The sequence below is a fragment of the Budorcas taxicolor genome, chromosome 7, assembly GCF_023091745.1.
Source record: "Budorcas taxicolor isolate Tak-1 chromosome 7, Takin1.1, whole genome shotgun sequence".
NCBI classification, from domain to species: domain Eukaryota; kingdom Metazoa; phylum Chordata; class Mammalia; order Artiodactyla; family Bovidae; genus Budorcas; species Budorcas taxicolor.
Window position 1 is genome coordinate 59,581,547 of NC_068916.1, and position 13,133 is coordinate 59,594,679.

Consider the following 13,133-nt stretch of genomic DNA (forward strand, 5'->3'; position numbering starts at 1 on the left):
ATATTTTCATAATGAGAGCATCAGACCAGTGGTGCTCCAGGATCACAAGAGAGCATCGAAATTACCAGGAAAGCTTGGTTCAAACACGTGGCTGGATTCACCAACAGAGTTTATCAGTACATCTGGAATGAGGCCCCACACCTGCATTTCTAACAAGTCTCTAGGTGATGCTGCTGTGGCTGGTCTGGGGACCACAATTTGAAGACCAGCCGACCAAAAGCATTGTGAAAGATGCCCTGATCCTCACATCTCCACTGCAAATTACTTTCTTTGTTCCTAGATTTAGAACTTCCTGCTTGGAAGTGGGGAGACTGTGACATTGATTAAACTCCTATTACATGGCAAGCAGTTGTCCAAAAAAAGGACAGTTTTAACATCGGCTCATTTCATCTTCACAATAACTATGTCATCTATAGCATGATGGTTTTTTCAGAACAGACTGGTGCTCAGCATGGTAAGGAGACTTAAGATCCTACTTAAGATCAGTAACAGACCTGGGATTTTAAACCTACACATTCTGATTCCAAGATCAATGCTTTACCCACTAAATGTTAAATGTGCTCATTTGAAATTGAATAAATTTCCTTTTAAGAGAAAAAAGACAAGCTAAAGTTTTACTGTGAATCTAGAAACCTAGAATCAAACATGTTGATGATGACAGCTTAATATGCCTTTTAAAAATATGCTGGCTATGGAAAATGCCAGGGAAAAATCACACAGATGGAAATTATGCTTAATGGATTTTTCTATGCAATTCTAAAAGAACTCCTTTTGATTGTTTTTGAAGACCTTATACAGGAAGGTGGGAGGGTGAGGGTGGGGGTTAGTACATAAGGGAAGTAAGCTAGGTATCTTTCAAATGCCAACACATGGAGGAAAATTCTTACGGCAAGCTCTTAATAGACTTTTCCAGAGCCTCAAAGATCACACACATTGGGAATGAGAAAAACTTCAAAGCCCAAAGAGGATCTGTCTGTATGGCGTATAATAGACTTCAAAGCTGCAAGGAATACAAAAGATATCAGGATCAAAGACACGGTGCTCCAAGGCCATGTCTGGATGTAAGGCCAAGCCAGAACTGATGTGACAAGATTCTCATTGCTGCATAGTGTGTTAACTACCAGGGCGTCCATTCTTCCAGGAAATAAAATGCTAGATGACAGTTGCCAGAAAGTTACACCTTAGAGGTGAGTCTCACTTTAAGAAAACTTATCCTTCCAAAATTGGAACTCAGCAAACAGTTCCAGAGATAGATCTTTTTTTCTTTCCCATATGTTATTTCTTCTCTGGTTTGTTTTACAAACATCTCTTTGCCCACATTTGCTCAGGGTATAGACATATTCATCAGGTACAGAAAGGGCCTCCTTTGGAATAAAACACATGGCATGTTTTCAGTGTTTAGCTGATCATTTACTTCCTGGAAATTATTCTTATGGTTATGAGAAATCCAGCCCAGGGAAAATATGGACCACAGGGAGTCTCTCTACTATGGTCAATCATTTACCAGAAAGATAAGGCCTCGAGGAAAGGTGGAATTTCCCCTCCTCTGATAACATCTTGCTCCCCATTGCTCTGTCACCGGGCCTCACTGCTAATGAATCCAGCTCTACACATTTTGCCATGGTTCTGGCTTGTATGGTAAATATTATGATTTCCTGTCTCACCTCTGCTTCTGAAAATATAAAAATCTTATGTTCAGATGAAAGAAGAAATTGCTTAGTGTTACTCTACTGCAGAAGTAGCCAAACAATGGCCAATGGACCAAATTCAGTGCACTGTCAGTTTTTGTAAATAAAAGTTCATTAAAACACAGGCACACTCAACTGCTTATGGATTTTTTATGACTGCTTTCCACTATAAAGGCAGGGTTGAGTAATTATAGCAGCAACAGTATGGTCTACAAAAGGTGAAACTATGTTTTGACCCTTTATGAAACAAGTTTGATGACCCTGCTCTTTTGGAACCAGAGATATGTTAGGTCTAGGAGAGACACTAAGACTTTCTATTTAATTGGGGGTGATTCATTCCTCTGGATTTTCTAAGTGAGAAACAATATCATTCCAGTTGACCAAGCCAGAAACTAGGCATCTTTCCCCATTTCTTCTCCTTTACCTAAGCTGTCATCTACTTTGAGTATCTCCCTTTTTTTTTCTTTTGGCTCTGTGTCATGTGAGATCCTAGGTGCCCCCCAAAAGGAATGAACCCACTCCCTCTGCAGTGCAGATGCATAGTCTTAACCACTGGACCACCAGCATGGTCCGCTGAGTATCTAAGTCTCTTCACTTCTCTCCTTCTACTGTCAATTCTCTAAGCTCCACCTATTTTGCACCAGGGCAGTTTCATGGAAGACAATTTTTCCATGGACCGGATGGTGGAGGTGGATGGTTTCGGGACGACTCCAGCACATTATATTAGTTGTGCACTTTATTTCTAGCATCAGCTTCACCTCAGGAGCATGATGATGCTTTAGGTCCCTGAGGTTGGGGACCCCTGCTCTAGAGGAAGTCCTTCTGTCATCTTCATTTGCCTAGACTACTACAAGCAGTACTGTCTGCTCTGTCCTCAGCTACCAGTCTATTCAATGAGTGAAGTCGCTCAGTCATGTCTGACTCTTTGCAACCCCATGGACTGTAGCCGACCAGGCTCCTCCATCCTTGGGATTTTCCAGGCAATAGTAATGGAGTGGGTTGCCATTTCCTTCTCCATGGGATCTTCCCGACCCAGGGATCGAACCCGAATCTCCTGCATTGTAGACAGACGCTTTACGGTCTGAGCCACAACTGAACTCTTGATTTCCCTCACCTCAAACCTGCTTCCTGTCTCAATAAGCAGCAGGTATACTGTTGCTCGGGCCAAACCGTGGAGTAATTCCTAACAAGTTTCTCTCTCAGACCTCACAGTTCAGTTCAGTCGCTCAGTCGTGTCTGACTCTTTGAGACCCCCATGAATCGCAGCACGCCAGGCCTCCCTATCCATTGCCAACTCCCGGAGTTCACTCAACCTCATGTCCATCAAGTCAGTGATGCCATCCAGCCATCTCATCCTCTGTCGTCCCCTTCTCCTCCTGCCCACAATCCCTCCCAGCATCAGAGTCTTTTCCAATGAGTCAACTGCTCGCATGAGGTAGCCAAAGTACTGGAGTTTCAGCTTTAGCATCATTCCTTCCAAAGAAATCCCAGGGCTGATCTCCTTCAGAATGGACTGGTTGGAACTCCTTGCAGTCCAAGGGACTCTCAAGAGTCTTTTCCAACACCACAGTTCAAAAGCATCAATTCTTCGGCACTCAGCTTTCTTCACAGTCCAACTCTCACATCCACCGACCACTGGAAAAACCATAGCCTTGACTAGACGGACCTTTGTTGGCAAAGTAATGTCCCTGCTTTTGAATATGCTATCTAGGCTGGTCATAACTTTCCTTCCAAGGAGTAAACGTCTTTTAATTTCATGGCTGTAGTCACCATCTGCAGTGATTTTGGAGCCCCAAAAAATAAAGTCTGACACTGTTTCTACTGTTTCCCCATCTCTTTCCCATGAAGTGATGGGACCGGATGCCATGATCTTCGTTTTCTGAATGTTGAGCTTGAAGCCAACCTTTTCACTCTCCTCTTTCACTTTAATCAAGAGGCTTTTTAGTTCCTCTTCACTTTCTGCCATAAGGGTGGTGTCATCTGCATATCTGAGGTTATTGATATTTCTCCCAGCAATCTTGATTCCAGCTTGTGCTTCCTCCAGCCCAGCATTTCTCATGATGTACTCTGCATATAAGTTAAATAAGCAGGGTGACAATATACAGCCTTGACGTACTCCTTTTCCTATTTGGAACCAGTCTGTTGTTCCATATCCAATTCTAACTGTTGCTTCCTGACCTACATATAGGTTTCTCAAGACGCAGGTCAGGTGGTCTGGTATTCCCATCTCTTTCAGAATTTTCCACAGTTTATTGTAATCCACACAGTCAAAGGCTTCGGCATAGTCAATAAAGCAGAAATAGATGTTTTTCTGGAACTCTCTTGCTTTTTCCATGATCCAGTGGATGCTGGCAATTTGATCTCTGGTTCCTCTGCCTTTTCTAAAACCAGCTTGAACATCTGGAAGTTCATGGTTCACATATTGCTGAAGCCTGGCTTGGAGAATTTTGAGCATTACTTTGCTAGCATGTGAGATGAATGCAATTGTGTGGTAGTTTGAGCATTCTTTGGCATTGCCTTCTTTGGGATTGGAATGAAAACTGACCTTTTCCAGACCTGTGGCCACTGCTGAGTTTTCCAAATTTGCTGGCATATTGAGTGTGGCACTTTCACAGCATCATCTTTCAGGATTTGAAATAGCTTTACTGGAATTCCGTCACCTCCACTAGCTTTGTTCGTAGTGATGCTTTCTAAGACCCACTTGACTTCACATACCAGGATGTCTGGCTCTAGGTGAATGATCATACCATCGTGATTATCTGGGTCGTGAAGATCTTTTTGTACAGTTCCTCTCAGACCTCACATATGTCAACAAATCCTATTAGCTCTAATTTAAAAATGTTTTCTGACTCTGGCTCTTTTCCAGCTCTTCTGCCACCCTCGTTTAAACTACATCATGCCTTACCTGGGTGATGGCAAATACTTCCAACTGGGTTCCTGCTTCCACCATTTTCTGTATATAATCTTCTCTTCAAGCAGTAGACAGATCGAGCTTTGCAATATGTTTAGGGTGGAACATATCACTGTCCTACTCACCACCCTTGAGATGCCTTGTCATCACACTCAGAATAATACCCAGAGCCTTTACCTTTGCCCAAATGGCTCTATAAGGTTGGATCTTGGCCGCTTCTATGATCTCAGCTCTTGCCACTCTCTCCTTTTCCCAGGCTGCTCCTGCCATGAAGGCTTCCTCATCATTCCCTAAAGGAACCAACCAGGCTCCCCTTTTAGGGTCTCTCATTTGATGCTGCCTCCATCCAGATCTCTTTATCCCAAGGGATCACTTCATTCAGGTCCATGCTCAGACTCACTTCTAAAGAGAGGGTTTTCCTGACTCCCGTATTCAGAACAGGACCTCTCACTCTCTATTCCTGTGTCTTGTAGTTTTGATTTTCACAGCTGTTACTTAGTATGCCCTCCCACACACTAGAATGGCTTGATTGAAAACTCATTGGAAGCAGGAACTTAGTCTGTTATGTCTACAGATGTAGATGTATTTCTAGTACCTTAAACAGTGCCTTGGACATACAAAGTACTTACTAGAAAAGTATTTGTGGAATAAATGAATGAATGGAGTCACCTGTCATTGGTCATCTCTGCCTTGTCTCTTCCTCTTCCCACCCATTGTCAGCACTGAAGCCAAAATGTTTTCTTTCTGTATTTTTGGGCTTAAAAGGAATTAGCCCATCACCCCTGGCCTGTCCAAAATTCTTAAGGTAGTCTCATTGTAATTTTGGTAACGTATCAAATTTGACTTCATTTAACCCAGTCCCTACTTAGTTCTCCAGCTTTATTTCTGACATGAGTGCACGCATGCTCAGTTGCTCAGTCATGTCTAACTCTTTGAAACCCTATGAACTTATAGCCTGCCAGGTTCTTCTGTCCATGGGATTTTCCTGGCAAGAATACTGGAGTAGATTGCCATTACCTGCTCCAGAGGATCTTCCCATCCCAGGGATCAAACCTATGTCTCCTGTATCTCCTGCATTGCAGGATTATTTCTGACACTGCTCCATAACTCTACCAGAGGAAAGTACTCAAATGCCCACACAGGGAGCTGGGACACACTTGTTAAGCCCCACCTCTCTTTCCCCTCCTTTACCTGGCAGGCTCTTTCACGTCCACTGATACTCAATTAAACGTATTCTCTGGGAATATATTTAAAGGTAAGCTGAAGTCCGTGGGGTCGCTAAGAGTCAGACATGACTGAGCGACTTCCCTTTCACTTTTCACTTTCATGCATTGGAGAAGGAAATGGCAACCCACTCCAGTGTTCTTGCCTGGAGAATCCCAGGGACGGGGGTGCCTGGTGGGTTCACACAGAGTGATTGCTGGAGTTTAAGCCTTTACCTGTAGCCTACCAGGCTCCTCCCTCCATGGGACTCTCCAGGCAAGAGTACTGGAGTGGTTTGCCATTTTCCTTCTCCAGGGGATCTTCCCAACCCAGGGATCGAACCTGGGTCTCCTGCATTCCAGGCAGACACTTTAACCTCTGAGCCACCAGGGAATGCTAAGCAATTTCTTCTTTCATCTGAAAGAGGTTTTTTTTTTTTTTTTTTTCCCTTTTTTTAAACTAAACAGGTCTATTTAATCCTACATCTAAACCACTCCCTGGTCAGGAGTATTAGGGTCATCAATCATCTCTTTGAATTACAACTTACAATGGCTAACATTACAGATTACCAAATAGTTTGCTAGTTTCTCCAGCGAATAATAGAAGCCTTTCCCACAATTTGCTCTGAAGGCTAACAATAATTCCAAAACTATTTCCTAGAACAACACTTCTAAATATATCTTCTAGTCATCTCCTAGGCACTGAAGCTATTGTAAGCAGTAATTAAGAAAATACACGTAAAACACTTAAGATATTGCCTGGCATATACTACATGCCCAATACATGTTAGCTATTAGTATTCCTCTTTTCTGTTCATTTTGAAAATGCACAAATGGCATTTACATTTTTCCTGGTCCTCGAGCTCATAGGACTGCAAGAAAGTCTGGTCGATGACTGATCACTATGACAGCATGTTGTAATTTGGCTGGAGGCTGTTGAAATAACAAGTAAAAATAGAGTCCAGAGATGAGAGATAGTAAGAATGCACTGGAGTTCTTCCAGACAGAGCTAGTAGAAAAGCAAATGTGATTGAACAGAGAAGGAAAAAAATGTGCTGAAAGTTCACAGATATGGAGATAGAGTTTGGAAGTTTCCTTGGTCGCTCAGTGGTAAAGAATCTGCCTGCCAATGTAGGAGACAGGTTCAATCCCTAGGTTAGGAAGATCCCCTGGAGAAGGAAATAGAAACCCACTCCAGTATTCTTGCCTAGAGAATCCCATGGACAGAGGAGCCTGTTGGGTTATATTCCATGGAGTTGCAAAAGAGTTGGACATGACTTACTGACTAAAGAACAATAACATACAAATGTAAGGAGTAAGAATTTGGGAGCATACAGAGCTGCCATAAGCATAAAATAAGTGGGGGATGTCTAACATCTTGATAGGCATGAGGATTTTGAAGAGAAAGGCTCTGCGTTCAAGTTCACCATCACACAAGCACACTCATTCACACCTCCATGAACACAACCCAAAAGAGGAGGCTGGGCAGTGATGGGGAAAAAGGAAGGTGGGTAGAGAGTAACTGTGGTGTCAACCAAGGATAGACACATCAGAGTAGCCTCTCCACCTGGATACTACTAGACATTCTAGAGCTTATTAAGTAAGATCATTTAAAAATGACTGCTGGGATTTCTCACTTGTCAAACCTAAGAACTGTACTGTTTACAATTCATAAATGCATGTCCAGATTATGCTTATGACAAATGTAAAAAGAATCTTAAAGACATTCATGCTCCAATTATTCCACTTCAAAGAATTTAACCTTAAGAAAGTATTAGAACTGCTATTAAAGATTTATGTGAGTCATAACCATATTGCTTATAATTAGGAAAATTGGAGACAACATATCTAAATTTGAGCATCAGTTACATCAACAGTTTTATATTTATTTAATATTTACAAAGCCATTAAAATCCAGGATTGAAAATAATATTTAACAACAGGGGAAAGTTTTCATTAATATTATCAGTGCTAAAAGCAAGTACTTTTTTTTTTTTTTATAAAAATGTGTCTTTACATAAAGGTCCAGAAAAATAACATTGAGAGATTGATTTGTCACCTTTTTCTTAATACCACAAAAAAGACTAGAAAGAATGAGTAGTTATCTTTCTCCTCTGTCCCAAGACGAAAACTAAAATTTGTGTTTTGAATTATTAGCAACGTTGGTTATGGGTTTTTTAAGTTGCAGAGTTGAAAGCAGCAGTTTCTAGTATGAGAGCATAGCCACCTGACCTAAAGGCAGACATATCCAACTATGGAGGAAGGAAGGTTTGAAGAGCTATAACAAGGAGAAAGCAGGGATTTGTAGATTCCAAGAAGAGTTAGAAGGAACACCATACTCCTTCTCAGCATCCATGGAGACCAACGTCTGTAATCAATGTCAACTTGCTATGGAAGCAGCAAACCCACCTTTCTTCTGAGGACCAGGTAAAAGGGAACAACTAGCCTGGTGTGGTAATCAGAGTAGACTAGAAAGTAAAAGGCCCAGCTTGTCCCATCAAGTGGAAGAAGCCCTCCAAACGTCTGAGATTAAATTTCTCCCTGAAACCCACTTGAGGGTTTCATTAAAAAGTTAACCAATTTAGAGATTAAAAGAAATGAGGCATTTCTTATACTTGAATTTTGTAAAATTCCTTCCAATAGTTTATTTTCCTTCATGACATTTATCTAATCATATTGCCTGTTTCCTTGCTTGGCTGTGTAATGCTACTGAATGTATCTCCCACCCCACCCCTACCCTTCAGAAGACTGTAAGCATCAAGAAAGCAGAGCCTTTGTTTTCCTGGTGCATAGTGGGCACTCAACAAATATTTGTTTAAGTTAAGGAATAAATGATGCTATAAGATTATCTTGGAAATCATGGTTATATCACTTGCTACAATAATGCCTTAGCTCACTCAGGCTTCCATAACAAAATATCATAGGCTGAGTGGATTAAACAACAAAAAGTTATTCTATCATAGTTCTGGAGGCTGAGAAGTCCAAGAACCAGATACCAGCAGATCAGTTTCTGGTGAAAACTCTCTTATAAACTTGCAAAAGGCTGCCTTCTCTGTATGTCTTTACACAGTGAAGAGAGAGCAAGATATCTGGTTTCTCTTCTTAAAAGGGCACTAACACCACCATGAGGGACTCTTCTAAATCTAATTATCATTATTTCCTAAAGATGTCATCACCAAATACCACCACACTGGGGGGTTAGGGCTTCAGCATAAGAGTGGGAGGAGACAAAATTCGATCTGTAACAAATAACATTTATTTTGACCAAACTCCTGCTTTCAGGTATTTTAATAACCTACTTACAAATCAAACATGCTATCTTTTCCACAAAGACTTTACATATTTTATGTCCAAATAAAATTATATTTGAAAGAAAATAAAACCAGGGAGAGAAGGAGAGCTATGTAAGCATAAAAATACATATATATAATTAAATTCAGAGGTTATGGCCATTTGAATGTACAACCAATTGTCAATCGTAAATGTTTTGGGTGGAGGACTAGAAGATAATGGGAGATTTTTTCCTTTGGGATATTACTGGAATTTGAAATTACAAGAATAGATTTATGTATTGCTTGTTCAACCGAAGAATAAGGAAGTACTACCCCCTCTACTGTGAATCTCATCTTGTACTTCTCAACCACAACACTTCTTACTTCACGCTAGAAGGTTAACATATTGTTCTTGCCAAATAAGTCAAACATGACAGCATTAATTTCTCTAAGCAGTTGGGTGTGAGCTCTGCTGTGATTAGAAAACAAATAAATTCACTGACTCAACTAGACTTGGCCCAGGAATGTTAGCATAGCTATAGGCATATGTTTGCTCATTTGTTAATTCAGCCATCCCTTTGTCTACTCAGTTATTTGTGTATGCATTCAACAGAATATGTGAGGGGCTGTGCTATTTCAGTCACTGAGAAGACAGAGCAGGCATGGTTCCTTCCCTCGGAAAGCTCAGAGGCTATCAGAGCAGACAGACATGAATCCAACTATGCATATACGTAAAATTGCAGCTGCTACAAAAGTGGAGGCTATGAGAAGAGACGTACGTGGTGGTGCTAACTTTGTTTCCAGATCAGCAAACACTTTCCTGAAGGTGTGGTCATTGAGCTGCAATTTAAAGGGGGAATGGAGTTAACTGAAAACAGGTAGGAAATGTTAGGGGGGCTTTCCTGGTGATTCAGTTGATAAAGAATCCACCTGTAATGTAGGAGACCTGGGTTTGATCGCTGGGTTGGGAAGATTCCCTGGAGCAGGGCATGGTAGCCCACGCCAGTATTCTTGCCTGGAGAATCTCCACGGACAAAGGAGCCTGGCAGGCTACATGGGGTTGCAAAGAGTAGGACAGGACTGAGAGACTTAGCACAGCACAGGGTTGGAAGCGTAGCAGTGAAAACAATATGATGTATTCTAGCGGGTGAAAGAAGACCACCGTAACTGGAGTGCTGGGAGCCAGGGGAGCCACCAGCAGTTGGGGTCAACAGGGTCAGATCAGAAGGGGACCACAGACTGGGCTAAGTGTTTAGGTCTTCATCATGAGTTCAGTGGAGTCACAAACTGTCTAAAGAAATATGGCATAAAGGATGGCATGATCAGGACTTCCTGGTGGTACAGTGGGTGGGAATCCTCCTGCCAATGCAAGGAACATGGGTTCAATCCCTGGTCTGGGAAGATTCCACATGCCTTGGAGCAGCTAAAGCCCATGTGATACAAATATTGAGTCTGTGTGTTGCAACTACTGAAGCTCGCGTGGCTAGAGCCTATGCTCCATAACAAGAGAAGCCATCCCAATGAGAAGCCCATGTATCACAACAAAGAGTAGTCACTGCTCGCCACAACTACAGAAAACCCTTGTGCAGCAATGAAGATCCAGCACAAGCGAAAAAAAAAAAAAAAGATGACAGGATCAGATTTACATTTTGACATATCTGGAATGCAGAGCATAAAGGGACAATTGTAGGGTTATTTTGGAAGGCCTTTGGCCTTAGTGATTTTTCAAACATACCTAGAACACGGTTCTCAGTAGAAGTGTTAATACCCCCAAAAGCACTTTAAGATCCTTGTGGGGCCTAGGTTTGTGGTTATGACTGGGGAACACTATAGGCATTTAAGCCTTCCCTGGTGGCTCAGCTGTAAAGAAACTGCCTGCAAGGCAGGGAACACAAGAGACGGGGGTTCAATCCCTGGGTCAGGAAGATCCCCTGAAGGAGGGCATGGCCCACTCCAGTATTGTTGCCTGGACAAGAATGGACAGAGGAACCTGGCAGGTTATAGTCCATAGGGTTGCAAAGTGTCAGATAGGACTGAAGAGACTTAGCACACACACATGTAGGCATTTAGGGAGAGGACAGGCGACATTATAATATGAGGGACACTCTCTCATTAAAAAGCTCACATCCCACATTCTTCATGATTAGAACGTCCTATCACCCATCTGTGTAAGTAAAAATTGGTTTATAATTACTCAGCTTAGAACTTAACCCCTTTTACATATAAACATTAATAATTTTTTGCATGGTAATTTATATACACTAAATGAAGGGGAAATTATGTTTTCATTTTGTTCAGAACAGGGATTCTCTAAATGTCACCAATAGTTATCCCACCTGTGGTACTAGAGTTGACAATCCAACACACCTGTGCTGACTGTCAATAGTAGGGTGCATTCACAGTGATTTAATGTGCAGACACATATCTGACTGCTTTATTATGTTTTATACTGTAGACAAATCTGAGCATTTACATAATTAAACATATATTAGTTTATTATAAATAACTTTTGCTTTATTGTTTTTTGTGTTGTAGTTAAGGAAATATGTGCATAATTTAATTATGAATGCTGCTGCTGCTGCTGCTAAGTCGCTTCAGTCGTGTCCAACTCTGTGCAACCCCATAGACGGAAGCCCACCAGGCTCCCCCGTCCCTGGGATTCTCCAGGCAAGAACACTGGAGTGGCTTGCCATTTCCTTCTCCAATGCATGAAAGTGAAAAGTGAAAGGGAAGTCGCTCAGTCGTGTCCGACTCTTAGTGACCCCATGAACTACAGCCTACCAGGCTCCTCCGTCCATGGGATTTTCCAGGCAAGAGTACTGGAGTGGGGTGCCAAATAGATAAGTTATATTACCTTCGGATTTCATTTCTGTGTAGTCAAGGGTTATTACAAAGTGTCTGTTTAAAATAGGGCAGGGTAGTGGTCTAGATTATGGTCGAGAATCACTAGTCTAGCAAAGTGTAATGACTTTCAAGAGCCTGGCTTTTCTTCTCCTGAACTTCAGGTGTCTTGTCTAAAATGAAAGCACTGAAGTTTTCCTGATATATCAGTCCTGGAAAAAAGCAGTTAAAGATCAGTGAATGTCAAAGGTTGGAAATAAAAGAGCAAGGGCAGAGGCAGCATACTACTTATCTACCAAGAAAATCAGAAAGATCTACTCTAGCTTTAAGTTTCTCTCATTCACAACCCTGAAGGATTTTTAACAGCTATAATACACATCTTCTGTAAAAAGCTGTTTTTCATTATCTTATGAATATCTAATTTGACAAATTAAGTTTGTGGCATTCTAGGGTGTGTGTGCGTGTGTGTGTGTGTTATTCATTCTCAGTAATTTATGGGGTAGAAATGCTTCTCTGTCCTAGAAACTGCTGAGCTGGAAAAATTAATTTTTTGGTTAGCTTGAAAACAAATGCTAGGCTGCAATATGTAATGTAACATAATGTGAGGTAATATAATTAGGATATTCCCTTAGGGTTGACCACGGCAATTTTCCAATACCTCAGGCCTCTTTGGCCTCTCTAATAATAATGGGATAAAGAATATTAGTTGTTATCATTACCTTAGTGCCACCACATGCCAGCAGAAGGCATCAACTCATTCCTTTGTCACAACAAGATGGCTGTTCCAAATCTATCCAATTTTCAGATGAAGAAACTGATACTCAAAGATTCGAACTGATGTGCCCAAGCCATACAACCAGTAAACAGTAAATTCAAGGTTTGAACCTAGATCTCCCTAATTCCAGAACCTATGATGTACTAGGATAAATGTTCCAACATGTTAGAGAAAATTCAATAATCGGTGGTATAATTTATGAAGGTAATCTAAAAGTTAAGATACATAATCCGGAATACAGACAAGTATAAATGCTATGTCTTAAAAATGTTCTAATTTCCTTGAAACTCCTTTGAGAGCTATTAATATCAGTTTCTAAACCTGCTCTCCTACAGTAAGCTGTGTTCCATACTTCCTCAGTTACTCCAATGTTCAAACGTTAAATTTATTACCAATAGTTGTAACTCCCAACTACTCAATTTCAAATATTTCACTCTCCAACCA

The 13,133-nt window shown here is 41.2% G+C and overlaps 1 protein-coding gene and 1 non-coding gene across 2 annotated transcripts in view; both read right to left on the reverse strand.

Annotated features, from left to right (window-relative positions):
• HTR4 (5-hydroxytryptamine receptor 4) overlaps positions 1 to 13,133 on the reverse strand; it is a 173,858-nt gene that overhangs the window by 67,836 nt on the left and 92,889 nt on the right. The gene's annotated exons all lie outside the window — the stretch shown is intronic.
• Positions 6,124 to 6,195, reverse strand: TRNAS-GGA (transfer RNA serine (anticodon GGA)). The gene has a single exon. It is a non-coding gene; the product is annotated as a tRNA-Ser (tRNA).